Below are 15,073 nucleotides of genomic sequence, written 5' to 3' on the forward strand. Positions count from 1 at the left end.
GCTCATCCTGCAAACCATCAAAGACTGGGTGCAGAATTGGCCCGCCACTGGGATGTCTTTGCTGTATCGTTAAGTAAAAAAGCAAGTCGTCATCCCCCAAATAATTGAAAACATTCATACAAATCCTTTTACACACATGTTCATAGCAGCACTGTTTACCATCGCCAAAAGGTGGAAACAATTGTCCATCAATGGATGAAGGGATGAACAAAAAGTGGTCCATCCATATGATGGAATATTTTATTCAGCCTTAAAAAGAATGAAGCACTGATACATGCTACAACATGGACAAACCTCAGAAACATTAAGCTCAGTGAAAGAAAAGGTCACGTATCGTATGACTTTGTTTTATATGAAATTTATGGAATAGGCAAATCCAGAGACAGAAAGTAGATGAGTGGTTGCCAGGAGCTGGGAAGAGGGGATAAGGAGTGACTGCATAATGTACATGAGGTCTCCTTGTGGGGTGATGAAAATATTATGGAACTGGATAAGATGGTTGCAAAACATTGTGAATGTACATGGACCCCAGTGTTGATAGCAGCACTATTCACGATAGCCAAGACATGGAAACAACCTAAATGTCCATCCACAGATGAATGAACAAAGAGGATGTGGTACATATATACAATGGAATATTACTCAGCCATAAAAAAGAATGAAATAATGCCATTTGCAGCAACATGGATGGACCTAGAGATTATCATACTAAGTGAAGTAAGTCAGACAGAGAAAGACAAATACCGTATAATATTACTTATATATGGAATCTAAAATATGACACAAATGACTGTATCTACAAAACAGAAACAGACAGACACAGAGAACAGACTTGTGGTTGCCAAGGGGGATGGGGGTGTGGAGGAGGGATGGATTGGGAGTTTGGGATTAGCAGATGCAAACTATTATATATAAAATGGATAAACAACAAGGTCCTACTATATAGCACAGGGAACTATATGCAATATCCTGTGGTAAACCGTAATGGAAAAGAATATGAAAAAGAATGTATATATATATATATATATATATATATATATATATATATATATATATAAAAAACTGAATCACTTTGCTGTACAGCAGAAATTAACACAACATTGTAAATCAACTATACTTCAAAAAAATGTGAATGTACTAAATGCCACCAAATCGTAGAGTTTATTACTTTTTAAAAAAAAATTATTTATTTTTGGCTGCGTTGGGTCTTCGTTGCTGCGTGTGGGCTTTCTCTAGTTGCAGCGAGCTGGGGCTACTCTTCACTGCGGTGTGCGGGCTTCTCATTGTGGTGGCTTATCTTGTTGCGGAGCACAGGCCCTAGAGCGCAGACTCAGTAGTTGTGGCGCATGGGCTTAGTGGCTCCGTGGCATGGGGGATCTTTCTGGACCAGGGATCACACCTGTGTCCCCTGCATTGGCAGGCGGATTCTTAACCACTGCGCCACCAAGGAAGTCCCTGTACAGTTTAGAATGATGGCTACTGGTTGGGAATTCTCTGGCCGTCAAAAAAAAAAAGAAGAAAAGAAATAAAGAAGGAAAGAAAGAAAGGAAATGGTTCCTAGTTAATTTTTTTTTTTTTTTTTTTTTGTGGTACGTAGGCCTCTCACTGTTGTGGCCTCTCCCCTTGCGGAGCACAGGCTCTGGACGCGCAGGCTCAGCAGCCATGGCTCACGGGCCCAGCCGCTCCGCAGCATGTGGGATCTTCCCGGACCAAGGCACGAACCCGTGTCCCCTGCATCGGCAGGTGGACTCTCAACCACTGTGCCACCAGGGAAGCCCCGGTTCCTAGTTAATTTTATGTTCTGTGAATTTTACCTCAACTTTAAAAAAAAAAAAAAAAAGCAAGTCACCAAAGGTAAGTATTGCATGCTTCTGCTTTGTCTTTAAATAAAAGGACTTACAAGGGTGTGGGGTGGGAGGCAGTGCCGTCCAGGAGTGAAGGAAAGAGGCTGCCCAGTATCAATCCCCTTCTCCTACCAGTCCTCAAGGCTTTGCGCCTCCCAGCCAAGTCTGCACAAGTGGATGTGGCCTCCGGTCTGTGGGAAGGGTGGCTGCTTTGTGCCTGCCCATTGCAGGGGCTCAGGAACAGTGAACTCTCAGGATGGTGGTGAGAACAGAGTCCCAGTATAGACCAGATGGCTAACAGTGGTCACCCAGGCAGGAAGGCACTGGGTGGCCACATTGTTCATGAGCCCATTGGGTCAACACAGGGGTGGCTGGGGAAAGAGGCCAGTTGTTATCCACAGACTCCTATCCATTTGATTATTAAAATCCTCTTCTGCTAAGGCCACCCTTCAGTGAATGTCTTAGTCTGTTCAGGCTTCTCTAACAGACATACCATAGACTGGGTGGCTTATAAACAGCTATTTGTTTCTCACAGTTTTGAAGGCTGGAAGTCCAAGGTCAAGGTGCCGGCAGATCTGGCGTCTGGTGAGAGCTAACTTCCTGGTTCATAGATGGCATCTTCTTGCTGTGTCCTCACATGGCAGAAGGGACCAGGGAGCTCTCCGGGGTCTCTATAAGGACACTGAATCTCATTCAGGAGGGACCCACCCTCATGATCTAATTCCCTTCCAAAGACCCCACCTTCTAATACCATCACCTTGGGGGGTAGGATTTTAACATATGAATTTGTTTGGGGGGGGACACAAACAATCAGAACATAGCAGTGAGCATTGACATGGGATACCTCACACTTGTTGCCCATTCAGAGAAGCCTGTTTGCAGATCTCTTCCCCAGACTTCTTCATCATGAATTTTCCAATCATCTTCTTTTCAAGTCCCTGATCCTCCAGCCAAACCACTGGCTCCAGCCTCCGAATCAGCATATGATCACACATCTGGCCATTTCTCCTTCCAGGTAAAATGAACAACACCACCTGGTGCCCTGCTCACAGTTCTGCCCACTGGGATTCCCTTCACTACTGTCCTTCAGGGGTGTCCCAGAGAAGGGCTATAGTGCTGCAACTGTTCAGTTTCAGGGGGTGTCTGCAGATCATGCAGAACCATCTGTAAACCAGGCCTGAATTTTCTTTTCCTTAACTGATGGTAGGGACCTCCCCAGGAAGCCATAGGTGCAGCATGAGAGAGAGCAGGTAGCAGGGCTCTGTACCTTGTGACCTTTTGCTTAAACAGTGCAGTTTTATATTACCCCTATAATAATTTTTGAAAACCTGCATACTCACTACTGTGATCTGACTGTTTGTGTCTCCCCCCACCCCCAATGTGTATGTTGAAATCCTACCCCCCAAGGTGATGGTATTAGGAGATGGGGCCTTTGGAAGGGAATTAGGTCATGAGGGTGGGTCCCTCATGAATAGGATTAGTGCCCTTATAAAGATAACCAAGACTCCCTGATATACACTATTAGAAGCGACAGATGTGGGGCAAGAGATCGTGCTAGAACCATCCACAGCATGGTGGCTAAATGCAGTCTGCTGTCTGTTTCTGTACAGCCTGTGAGTTAAGAATGGCCTTTTCTTTTCCTTCCTTCCTCCCTCCCTCCCTCTTCCTTCCTTCCTTCCTTCCTTTCTCTTTCTTTCTTTCTTTCTTTCTTTCTTTCTTTCTTTCTTTCTTTCTTTCTTTCTTTCTTTCTTTCTTTTTCCTTTCTTTCTTTCTCTTTTCCTCCCTCCCTCCCTCCCTCCCTCCCTCCCTCCCTCCCTCCCTTCCTCCCTCCCTTCCTTCCTTCCTTCCTTCCTTCCTTCCTTCCTTCCTTCCTTCCTTCCTTCCTTCCTTCCTTCCTTCCTTCCTTCCTTCCTTCCTTCCTTCCTTCCTTCCTTCCTTCCTTCATTTTTGACCATGCCTCACGGCATGCAGTATCTTAGTTCCCTGACCAGGGATTGAGCCCATGCCCCCTGCAGTGGAAGCATGGAGTCTTAACCACTGGACCGCCAGGGAAGTCCCCAGGCCTTTTCATCTATAAATGGCTGGAAAAAATTTTCACGACTTGAAAATTATCTGCAATTCAAATTTTAGTGTCCAAGGGATTGGGGGGATAGAACAGATGTTGTTGAAGGGCATAAACTTGCAATGAGTAGTAAATAAGTCCTAGAGTTCCACAGATACACAGACGAGTAAATATAGACAACAGTCTTGTATTATAATCATCAGACTTGCTAAGAGACTAGCAATTTAATTATTCCCACCACTAAAAAGAAATAATGATGTAACATCATAGAGGTGCTAATTATGGATACAATGGCAATCATATTACAATATCTAAATCAGTTACAATATATAAATGTGTCAAGTGTTGGACACCTTAAATTTACACAGTGTTATATGGCAAATATATTTCAATTAAAGTCAGAGTTCATAAATAAAGTTTTATTGACACACAGCTGTGCTCATTCATTTACCTATTATCTGGGGCTGCTTTTATACTACGAGGCAGAGTTGAGTCATTGCAACAGAGACTGCCTGGCCCTCAGAGCAGAAAATATTTCCTGTCTGGCCCTTTCCAGATGTTTGCAGACCCCTGCTCTAAGGAGCCTAAGACCTGAATGTTACCTGATGCTGACTCGGGGCTTCCTGGGATGTTTCCTGGTTGGCACAGCAAAGAGGTGGGTGGGAGTTGGAGTTGGAGGGGAGTGAGGACACGCAGAAGACTCTGATGATTAACACTGGGGAGGGGACGATGAGGATTCCCCCAGGGGGAGGGGACACTTGAGCCTTCAAGGTGGAGTGGGATTGAGCACTGAGATGGGCAGGCTGGTGGGGGCACAGCAGGAGCAGAGACAGGAAGGCCAGACCTGTCTCAAGTAATGGCCTCACCCTGGGCTGATGGATGGGATAGAACCATCCCATTAACCACCCGCCATCTAACCAGTCACAGGGTCCCATCTCCTGTCTCCGTGTTTCTCCCTTCCCTCTGTTTTTCCCTGCCCCGCCCTGGTGCCATCATCTGTCATTGCCTTGGGTTCCGGGATGTGCCCCACCTCCCTTCTCTGATCTCCCTGCCCCAATCATCTCTTTTCTCAGCGTAGCCAGTGAACTTTCCTTTCCTTTCCTTTTTTTTTTTTTAAATTGAGGCAAAATAAATAACATAAAATGCACTTTTTTTTTTCTTTTTGGCTTGCGCCACGTGGCTTGCAAGATCTTTTTTTTTTTTAGCGGTACGCGGGCCTCACTGTTGTGACCCCTCCCGTTGCGGAGCACAGGCTCCGGACGCGCAGGCTCAGAGGCCATGGCTCACGGGCCCCAGCTGCTCCGCGGCATGTGGGATCTTCCCGGACCGGGGCACGAACCCGTGTTCCCTGCATCGGCAGGCGGACTCTCAACCACTGCGCCACCAGGGAAGCCATTGCAAGATCTTAATTCCCTGACCAGATGTTGAACTCAGGCCCCCCAGCAGTGAAAGTGCCAAGTCCTAACCACTGGCCTGTCAGGGGATTCCAAACCATTTTATTATTTATTTATCTATTTATATTTTTATTTTTTGGCCATGCTGCGCAACTTGCAGGATCTTAGTTCCCTCGACTAGGGATATTATTTTTCCTCCACCAGGGATTGAACCCGAGCCCTCCACAGTGAAAGCGTGGAGTCCTAACCACCTGACCGCCAGGGAATTCCCCAAACCATTTTAAAGTGTACAATTCCCTGGCATTTAGGACGTTCACAATGTTGTGCAATTATCACCACCATCCATCTCCAGAACATTTCCATCACCTCAAGAAACACTGTACCCATTAGCCGCCATACCCATTCCACCTCCCCTAGCCCATGGCAACCACCAATCGTCGTTTTCTGTTTCTATGCATTTCCCTCTTCTGGACACTTCATATCAATGGAATCATACACTATGTAGTCTTTTGTGTCTAGCGTCTTCCAGTTAGTTTGTTTTTGAGATTCGTCCACGTTGTAGTATGTATCAAAACTTTGATCAGTTTCTGAATGAACACTCGATTGTATGGATATACCACAATTTGTTTATCCATTCATTTGCTGATGGACACATGGGTTGTTTTCACCTTAACCCATGACATAAATACACCTAACATAAATTTTACCATTTTGATAATTTTTTAAACTTTTTAAAATTGTGGTAAAATATACATAAGATTTACCATTTTAACCGTTTTTAAGTGAAAGTTTAGTGGTTTTACATACATTTACATATTGTCACCCAACCATCACCACCATCCATCTCTGGAACTTTTTCATCATTCCAAACTGAAACTCTGTCCCTGGGAATTCCCTGGTGGTCCAGTGGTTAAGACTCCATGCTTCCACTGCAAGGGACACGGGTTCAATCCCTGGTTGGGGAACTAAGATCCTGCAAGCCGTGAAATGCTGCCAAACAAACAAAAAACCTCCACCAACCAACCAACAAACAACAACAAACAAACAAAAAAACCCAAACCAGGGCTTCCCTGGTGGCGCAGTGGTTGAGAGTCCGCCTGCCGATGCAGCGGACACGGGTTCGTGCCCCGGTCCGGGAGGATCCCACATGCCGCGGAGCGGCTGTGCCCGTGAGCCATGGCCGCTGAGCCTGCGTGTCCGGAGCCTGTGCTCTGCAACGGGAGAGGCCACAACAGTGAGAGGCCCGCAAACCACACACACACACACACAAAAACAAAAAAACCCCCAAACCAAACTCTGTCCCCATTAAACAATAATTCCTCACTCCCCTCACACCAGCACCTGGTAACCACTGTTCTTTCTGTCTCTAAGTCAGTGAGTTTTTACAAATGGAAGTCTGAGCACGCCAGCTCTCCTGAGCCTTCAGAGGCTCCCTTCTGCTCTCAGAATAAAGACCAAGTAGTCCCAAGGAGGATGTACATGGCACCTTGGTCTTCTCAATTTGCTCCTACTCAGAACTTCTTTCCCTGCATGGAATGTCCCCACCCCTCCCCCTTCTCCCACTAGACCCTTGTCCTTCAGGCCATGTGTATATTTCCCCTTCCCCTTCTGAGGAAGGTCAGCCTCTCTGCAGTGCTCTGGGCTGTTCCTTCACAGCACACATCCCAGTTGTCATTCATTATTTCCCTGCTTTTTCTTTTTGGTTTGTCGATGTAGTTTTGTCGATGTGCCCTTTGCCTCCTCCATCTGACTGGGAGTCCGTGAGGATGTGACAGTGCCCATCTTACTCTCCACCGTGCATCCTCAGCTCCTGACCTGCGCCTGGCACCTAACCTGTGCCCTATGTACAGTTGAAGGACTGGCAGAAAGTCCCCGCAAGGGAGGGGGGGATGGGCTGTGGCAGGAGGTGGACATCTCGAGCTCCGGATGGTGTGGGGAGCTTGGGCTGCAGGTGGGCTGCATGAGCAGAGAGCCCAGGGAAAGGGGGGCGCTGGCTGGGTGGGGGCTGCAGTTACCCTGATGGAGGAGGGAGGGTCTGCCCGAGTGGAGCAGTGGGTGTGGAGAGCTGGGCGACTGGGCACAAGTGCAAGCTGGAAGCTTGATCAGGTGGAGGTGAGGCTGAGGGACAGGTGAATGATGCTGTTGCATGGGTGGCTGTCCTGCATGCACATTCAGAGCCTGGGGAGGCCAGCCTGGGGCTGGAGCCCCGCTAAGGGCTGGCAGCCTGTGTCCCACAGTGTCCATGTGTCCCCCCACCCCCCCATCCCACCCAGGTACGCTCCTGGAGCGGGCTTGACCTGCCTCAGCTGGAGGCATCTGCACAATCTGCAATTTCCAGCACCCAGTTCCGGCCAAGGAGAGGGACCTTTATAAAGTCAGACTTGGCTTTCCCCCAACTGGCTGGCCTCCTTATCCCTGATTCTAAATGCCAGCTTGTCACAGTGTGTCTGCACGCAAGCAGGAGCCTTCATCTCTAGGGGCGGTGGTTGGGGGGATGTTTGCTGTGCTAGGGGCAGCATGAGGGTGGTATCTCTTAACAAGCTGGTGGCCATTTCCCACCCTTCCACCCGCCCCATGGTTCTTTTTATAGCTCACATTTACAGAAAGCCTAAACATCTGAGCCTGGGCCTCGTGACAGCAGGCTGTTTGAGGCTGCAAGGGAAGGGGCGAGAAGGCAGAGAGGCGGGGGTGTCTGAGCCCAGCGTGGAGGACGGCTGGCTGGGTCAGGGGCGGCTGCTGGCTTCCTTCCATCAGCCCCACAGTCTCAGATGGTGCTGAGCTATATTTAAAGGCTGCTTTCTCTGCCTCCACTGATGAATGAGTCAGAAGGAGGGCTGGTGTGGCCCCAAGGCTTGGCCGGGTCCACCCTGAGAAGCTGGGAGCAAACTCCTCAAGAAGTAATCCTGTAGCAGCCCCAGCAGGGTCCCTACTGACCTGGCATCTCCTTGCTCAGGCCACCCTCCCCATCCCTGCCCCAGCTGTGCACCAGGTGAGAAGCCCAATGAATGACCCCTGACTTAGGGGTACCCACAGGCAGCTGAGGACCAGTGATGGCTCCCTGGGCTTATGCAGTGGCCTCTGTAGCCAGGTAACTCCTGCAGGATTCCCAAGGCATCCACTTCCTCTGGAAGTGGACTGTTACGTTTTCTTGCTTTTATAGCATCACCATGTGCCACTGTGGTTGGCACTGCATGCACACACAGTGCCAGGTAGCCCCGAGGGGCCTGCACACACATGTCCTCCTTACCTTACTCCTATTTTATTGATTAGAAGGCTGAGTCCAGGGTTGGGATGTATCTTAGTCCATCTGGGTTGCTATAACAAAATGCCATAGACCAGAAGGCTTATAAACAACAGACATTTATTCTTTACAGTTCTGGAGGCTGGAACATCCAAGACCAAGGTGCCATCAGGTCTGGTGTCCAGTGAGGGCTTCGTGGTTCACAGATGGTGTCATTTTGCTGTGTCCTCACATGGCAGAAAGGGCAAGTGAGTGCCCTGGGTTTCCTTTGATAAGGGCACTAATACCACTCATGAGGGCTCCACCCTCATGAGCTGATCACCCCAAAGGCCCCACCTCTTAATACCATCACATTTTCTTTTTAAATTGGAGTATAGTTGCTTTACAATATTGTGTTAATTTATACTGTACAGCAAAGTGAAGCTATACGTATACATATATCCCCTCTTTTTTGGATTTCCTTCTCATTTAGGTCATCACAGAGCATTGAGTAGAGTTCTCTGTGCTATACAGTAGGTTCTCATTAGTTATCTATTTTATACATAGTATCAATAGTGTATATATGTCAATCCCAATCTCCCAGTTCATCCCACCCCCCCTTCCCCCTTGGTATCCATACATTTGTTCTCTATGTCTGTGTCTATATTTCTGCTTTGTAAATAAGATCATCTATACCAATTTTTTCAGATTCCACATATATGCCTTAGTATATGATGTTTGTTTTTCTCTTTCTGACTTAATTCACTCTGATGACAGTCTCTAGGTCCATCTATGTCTCTACAAATGACCCAATTTTGTTCCTTTTTATGTCTGAGTAATATTCCATTGTATATATGTACCGCATCTTCTTTATCCATTCCTCTGTTGCTTCCATGTCCTGGCTATTGTAAATAGTGCTGCAATGAACATTGGGGTGCATGTGTCTTTTTGAATTATGCTTTTCCCTGGGTGTATGCCCAGTAGCGGGATTGCTGGGTCATATGGTAGTTCTATTTTTAGTTTTTTAAAAATACTGTTTTCCATAGTGGCTGTATCAATTTACATTCCTACCAGCAATGCATGAGGGTTCCCTTTTCTCCACACTCTCTCCAGCATTTATTGTTTGTAGATTTTTTGATGATGGCCATTCTGACTGTTGGGAGGGGATACCTCATTTTTGATTTGCATTTCTCTAATAATTAGTGATGTTGAGCATCTTTTCATGTGTTTGTTGGCCATCTGTATGTCTTCTTTGGAGAAATGTCTTTTAGGTCTTCTGCCCATTTTTTGATTGGGCTGTTTGTTATTTTGATATTAAGCTGCACGAGCTGTTTATATATTTTGGAGATTAATCCTTTGTCAGTTGCTTCATCCACCCTCATGACCTGATCACCCCAAAGGGCCCACCTCCTAATACCATCACATTGATAGTTAGGGCTTCAACATATGAATTTTGTGGGAGCACAAACATTCAGACCATAGCAGGATGTGTGTGTATGTGTGTAGGTGGCAGAGCAGGGATTGGAGGATGGTCTGTCCAACCCTACTATGCAGATGTCACCTACTAACCCCAGTGCTGAGGCCCACAGATGGGTGAGATCCTGCACTTGGACACTAGTGGGCAGCGGTGGGGGTGACCCCCCCCTTCTCCTGCCAGGCACAACAGAGCTGGAGAATGATGCCAGGAGTGTGAGATAGACCTGTGCTGTCCAGGATGGTCGCCATGAGCCACACGTAGCTATCGAGTGCTTGAAAGGTGCTGATCTGAATGGAGATGTGCTCTGAGTGAAAAACACATGCTGGGTTTCAAAAACTCAGCACGAAAAAACAATGTAAAAGATCACGATAATATTCATATTGGTTACATGTTGAAATGATTATATTTTGGCTATGTTGTATTATTAAATAAACATATCACTCAAAATAATTTCCAGGACTTCCCTGGTGGCACAGTGGTTAGGTATCGCCTGCCAATGAAGGGGGCACGGGTTCGAGCCCTGGTCCGGAAAGATCCCACATGCCGTGGAGCAACTTATCCCATGTACCACAACTACTGAGCCTGCGCTCTAGAGCCCGTGAGCCACAACTACCGAGCCCGCGTGCCACAACTACTGGAGGTCGCGTGCCTAGAGCCTGTGCTCTGCAACAAGAGAAGCCACCGCAATAAGAAGCCCACGAACCGCAATGAAGAGTAGCCCCCACTCGCCACAAGTAGAGAAAGCCCGTGCGCAGCAGCAAAGACCCAACGCAGCCAAAAGTAAATAAATTAAAAAAAAATAATAAATAAAAAAACACGGAATGGAGTTGTGACACATGTTATGACATGGGTGAACCTTGAAAACATTATGCTGAGTGAAAGAAGCCAGATTGAAAGGTCACATATTGTGTAATCCCATTTATGTGAAATGTCCAGAAGGGGCAAATCCACAGAGATAGAAAGTAGATTAGTGGTGGCCAGGGGCTGAGGAAGGGAGATTGGAGAGTGACTGCTAATGGGGATGGACTTTATCTTGGGGTGATAAAAATATATTGAAATTAGCTAGAGGTGGTGGTTGCACAACATTGTGAAGGTACTAAATGCTGAAGAATTGTCCACTTTAAAGTGTTAATTTCATATTATGTGAATCTCGAATCTCTCCGCAATTTTAAAAAAACTAAAAAACTTCACTTGTTCCATTTTTACTTCCTTTAATGTGGTGACTAGAAAACCCAAGTGTGACTCATTTTAAATTGCCGTTGGACATGGCTGGTCTAGATCACCGTGCCTTCAGGGGAATCAAATCACACCTGTACTCTCTGCTCAGGGGGTGAAAACCCCCAGGACCACTGCTGACCTGGAGCAGGGCAGGGAAGAGCTATAGTCCTGGGGGCTGAGGAGAGGGGGAAGGGAGCTGTGACTGTCCATCCCTGTCCATCAGGGGACTTTTTTTTTTTGCGGTACGCGGGCCTCTCACTGCTATGGTCTCTCCCGTCGCGGAGCACAGGCTCCGGACGCGCAGGCCCAGAGGCCATGGCTCACGGGCCCAGCCGCTCCGCGGCACGCGGGATCCTCCCAGACCGGGGCATGAACCCGCGTCCCCTGCATCGGCAGGCGGACTCGCAACCACTGCGCCACCAGGGAAGCCCCACCAGGGGAGTTTTGATGTATTTTTCAGATAGTGAGGCAGCATGACCTTGCTCTCCCTGGCTGGCCAGAGGAATGGAGGACTGAGGTTGGTGCAATACTCTGAACCACCTTGAACTTTTGACACCTGAAGTTCAAAGACCTGGAGACTGTTCCTGTTGCTTGGTGGTTTGGTGGTTTATGCCCCCAGCAGTCCTGGTGGGCAGGGAGGTGTCACCTGGGAGTGGGTTTAGGATGAGATGACAGCAGAACCAGAAAAGAGGGCACAGCATGGAGGAGACAAGAGGTAACTAGGTTCCAACCGGCAGGGGCATGTCATGTCCAGGGCTGACTGGAGGGAAACCAAGTGGATGAGGGTTCAAGGTCTACCCTTTTCCACCCATGTGACCTTGGGCAAAGGATCGAACCTTTCTAGCCTCTCAACCTTTTATCTGAAAGTGCCTCCCTCATTTCCTCCTATCCACTCCCTCCTCTCACAGCGCTCTCAGGAGCATCTCTTCTGGCTTCCCTCTCCAGTGGGCTCTTCCTGCGAAAAGTGGAGCCAGAAACTTAGCGGCTCACAGGGTCTTCGGCTTCCGCCAGCTTTAGCTGGCTTGGATTCTGGGTCCCCCTGAACCATCTGCTCCGTTCTGAGTAGTCGTTAGAAAGTTCTTTCAATAGAGCGCCCTGCCATTTACTTGCGTGATGTCCCGCAGGTCCTCTTTCTGACCTTGGAGCAGGGAGTAGAGGCGCTCTCACGCTCTCTTCTGGCTCCACTTCCGCGTTCGCGGACACCCCCCCCCCCCGCCCCGCTCCTAGTTACAGCGATCACGCGCTCGGCCATTCCCCATCTGGCCTCTAGGTGGCGCTGCCTGCCTGCCTGGTGCACCTTGACTGGTCCAGCCTGTGCAACCTCAGCTCAACCAAAGCCCCCTGGGCGCTCCCACGGACCAGGAGCTGGGGACATGTCCTTGAACAAGACCCAGGCCTTGGTTTTGGGGGGAACACAGCCTCATTTGGTTGTCCAGTGGATTGATTATTATTATGTAGTCTTTGATTGACCTGGGAGATCTGGAGATCAGAGAAAGCACTTTTTGCAGGAGAAGGCGTCTGGATGCCTTTAAAAACTGTTTCCTGATTACAAAAGCGATCGTGTGTATTTGTACAATTAATTAAGTACAGTACCAAAGTCTACACTCCCTCCATTGAGGGCCTTCCCCACCCTCTTCAGAGATAAACAAAACGGTCCACAGCTGGCTGAGCACGTCTCTGGATCATTTTCTACTGAGCAAATGGGGTCTTGGAGGATACTTCCTCGATGGTGAATTCTTTCTCCTGTTTAAGAGCTGGAGCAGGGTGGATGAGGGGGAGGGTGTGGGGAGGAGCTGGGCCTGTGGGGAATTGTCTGGGAGGTGGGGAGGAAGGTGGGAGCTCTGGGCAGCTTGCAGGGCCCGAGGTGGTGGGCCTGATGGGGAGATTGCAGGAGGGCCCGGGCCTCCATTCTCAACAGGGACAGGAGACCCCATGGAAAATGGGTGGCATTTTTGGCAGATGGGGCTATCATGGCAGATCGAGGGCGGGGGTGGGATGATTTTGGTTCTGTGTCCATCCCCTCTACAGACTCTCCTCCAGCCAGCAGCCCACCTCCCCCCCCCTTTTTTTTTTTTGCGGTACGCGGGCCTCTCACTGTTGTGGTCCCTCCCGTTGCGGAGCACAGGCTCCGGACGCACAGGCTCAGCGGCCATGGCTCACGGGCCCAGCCGCTCCGCGGTATGTGGGATCTTCCTGGACCGGGGCACGAACACATGTCCCCTGCATCGGCAGGCGGACTCTCAATGACTGCGCCACCAGGGAAGCCCCATAAGTTTGTTTTCTACATCTGTGACTCAATTTCTGTTTTGTAAATAGGTTCATTTGTACCAATTAAAAATTTTTATTTATTTATTTTTTTGGCTGCATTGGGTCTTCATTGCTGCGCGTGGGCTTTCTCTACTTGCGACGAGCAGGGGCTACTCTTCGTTGCGGTGCGCGGGCTTCTCACTGCGGTAGCTTCTCTTGCTGCGGAGCACGGGCTCTAGGCACCCAGGCTTCATTAGTTGCAGCGTGCAGGCTTCAGTAGTTGCAGCGTGCGGGCTTCAGTAGTTGCAGCACGCAGACTCAGTAGTTGTGCCTTGTGGGCTCTGGAGCGCATGTTCAGTAGTTGTGGCATATGGGCTCAGTTGCTCTGTGGCATGTGGGATCTTCCTGGACCAGAGCTCGAACCGGTGTCCCCTGCATTGGCAGGCAGATTCTTAACCAGTGTGCCACCAGGGAAGTCCCTGTACCATTGTTTTAGACTCCTCATACAAGTGATATCATATGATATTTGTCTTTCTCTGTCTGACTTACTTCACTCAGTCTGACAATCTCTAGGTCCATCCATGTCGCTGCAAATGGCATTATTTCATTCTTTTTTATGGCTGAGCAATATTCCATTGTATATACCTACCACACCTTCGTTGTCCATTCTTCCGTTGATGGACATTTAGGTTGCTTCCGTGTGCTGACTATTGTAAATAGTGCTGCAATGAACATTGGGGCAGCAGCCCTCTTCTGCTCATCCTCTGCAGCATCCCCACCAGGCCTTCAGCAAGTGTTTGGCTTAGTCTGTTCAGGTGCTAAGAATATCGTGGACTCGTTGCTTATAAACAACATTCATTTACTTCTTGCAGTTCCAGAGGCTAGGAGTCCGAGATCAGTTGGATCCAGTGAGAACCCACTTCTTGGTTCATAGATGGCTCTCTTCTCTCTGTGTCTTTGCATGGGGGTCTCTCTGAGGTCTCTTTTATAAGGGCACTAATCCCATTCATGAGGGCTCCACCCTCATGACCTAACCACCTCCCAAAGCCCCACCTTTTAATGCCATCACATTGGAGATTAGGTTTTAACAGATAACTTTGGGGGGACACAAACGTTCAATCTATAGCATCAGCCAGCATTGGCAAGGGAGTGGGTGACTCCTGATCACAGTAACTGTGTACAGGAGACACAGGCTCAGGGTGAAGTCAGCTCCTGTAGGACACACAATGGGTGACAGAGCCAGGGGTCAGACGCTTCCTTGTCTGGCTGTGTCCCACACTTTGTTCATTCACGAGCACCATCTCAGCGTTTCCAAATCTACTTTACTGCTTGTATTACTGTCACTGGTTGAATAGTATCCTTCTGGAATCCATGTCCACCTAGAACCTCAGAATGGGACTGGGATGTTTCCTGACATCGAACGTGTGGGTTTTGTTCCCCATGCTAAACCAATTCTCTGACACTAACTGGATGTCCAACAAATCATTTAGTGCTGACACTATTTTCCTGGAGCTAACATCACAAGTTAAAGGGCTCAGTCCCACAGAGCACCCTCACTTCAGACACAAGTCCCAAGTCTCGGGCCACCTGTACTTCTGACCCACTGGCTCT

The 15,073-nt window shown here is 48.5% G+C and overlaps 1 long non-coding RNA gene across 1 annotated transcript in view; it reads left to right on the forward strand.

Moving 5' to 3' along the window:
• Positions 1-10,792, forward strand: part of LOC309821208 — a 16,668-nt gene extending 5,876 nt beyond the window's left edge. The window contains exons 2-4 of the long non-coding RNA XR_014296578.1: positions 1,598-1,854; positions 2,780-2,859; positions 10,455-10,792. This is a non-coding gene — a long non-coding RNA (uncharacterized lncRNA). The remainder of the gene's footprint in view (positions 1-1,597; positions 1,855-2,779; positions 2,860-10,454) is intronic.
• The last annotated feature ends 4,281 nt before the right edge of the window (positions 10,793-15,073 follow it).

Source organism: Grampus griseus (assembly GCF_964374135.1).
Source record: "Grampus griseus genome assembly, chromosome: 3".
NCBI lineage: Eukaryota > Metazoa > Chordata > Mammalia > Artiodactyla > Delphinidae > Grampus > Grampus griseus.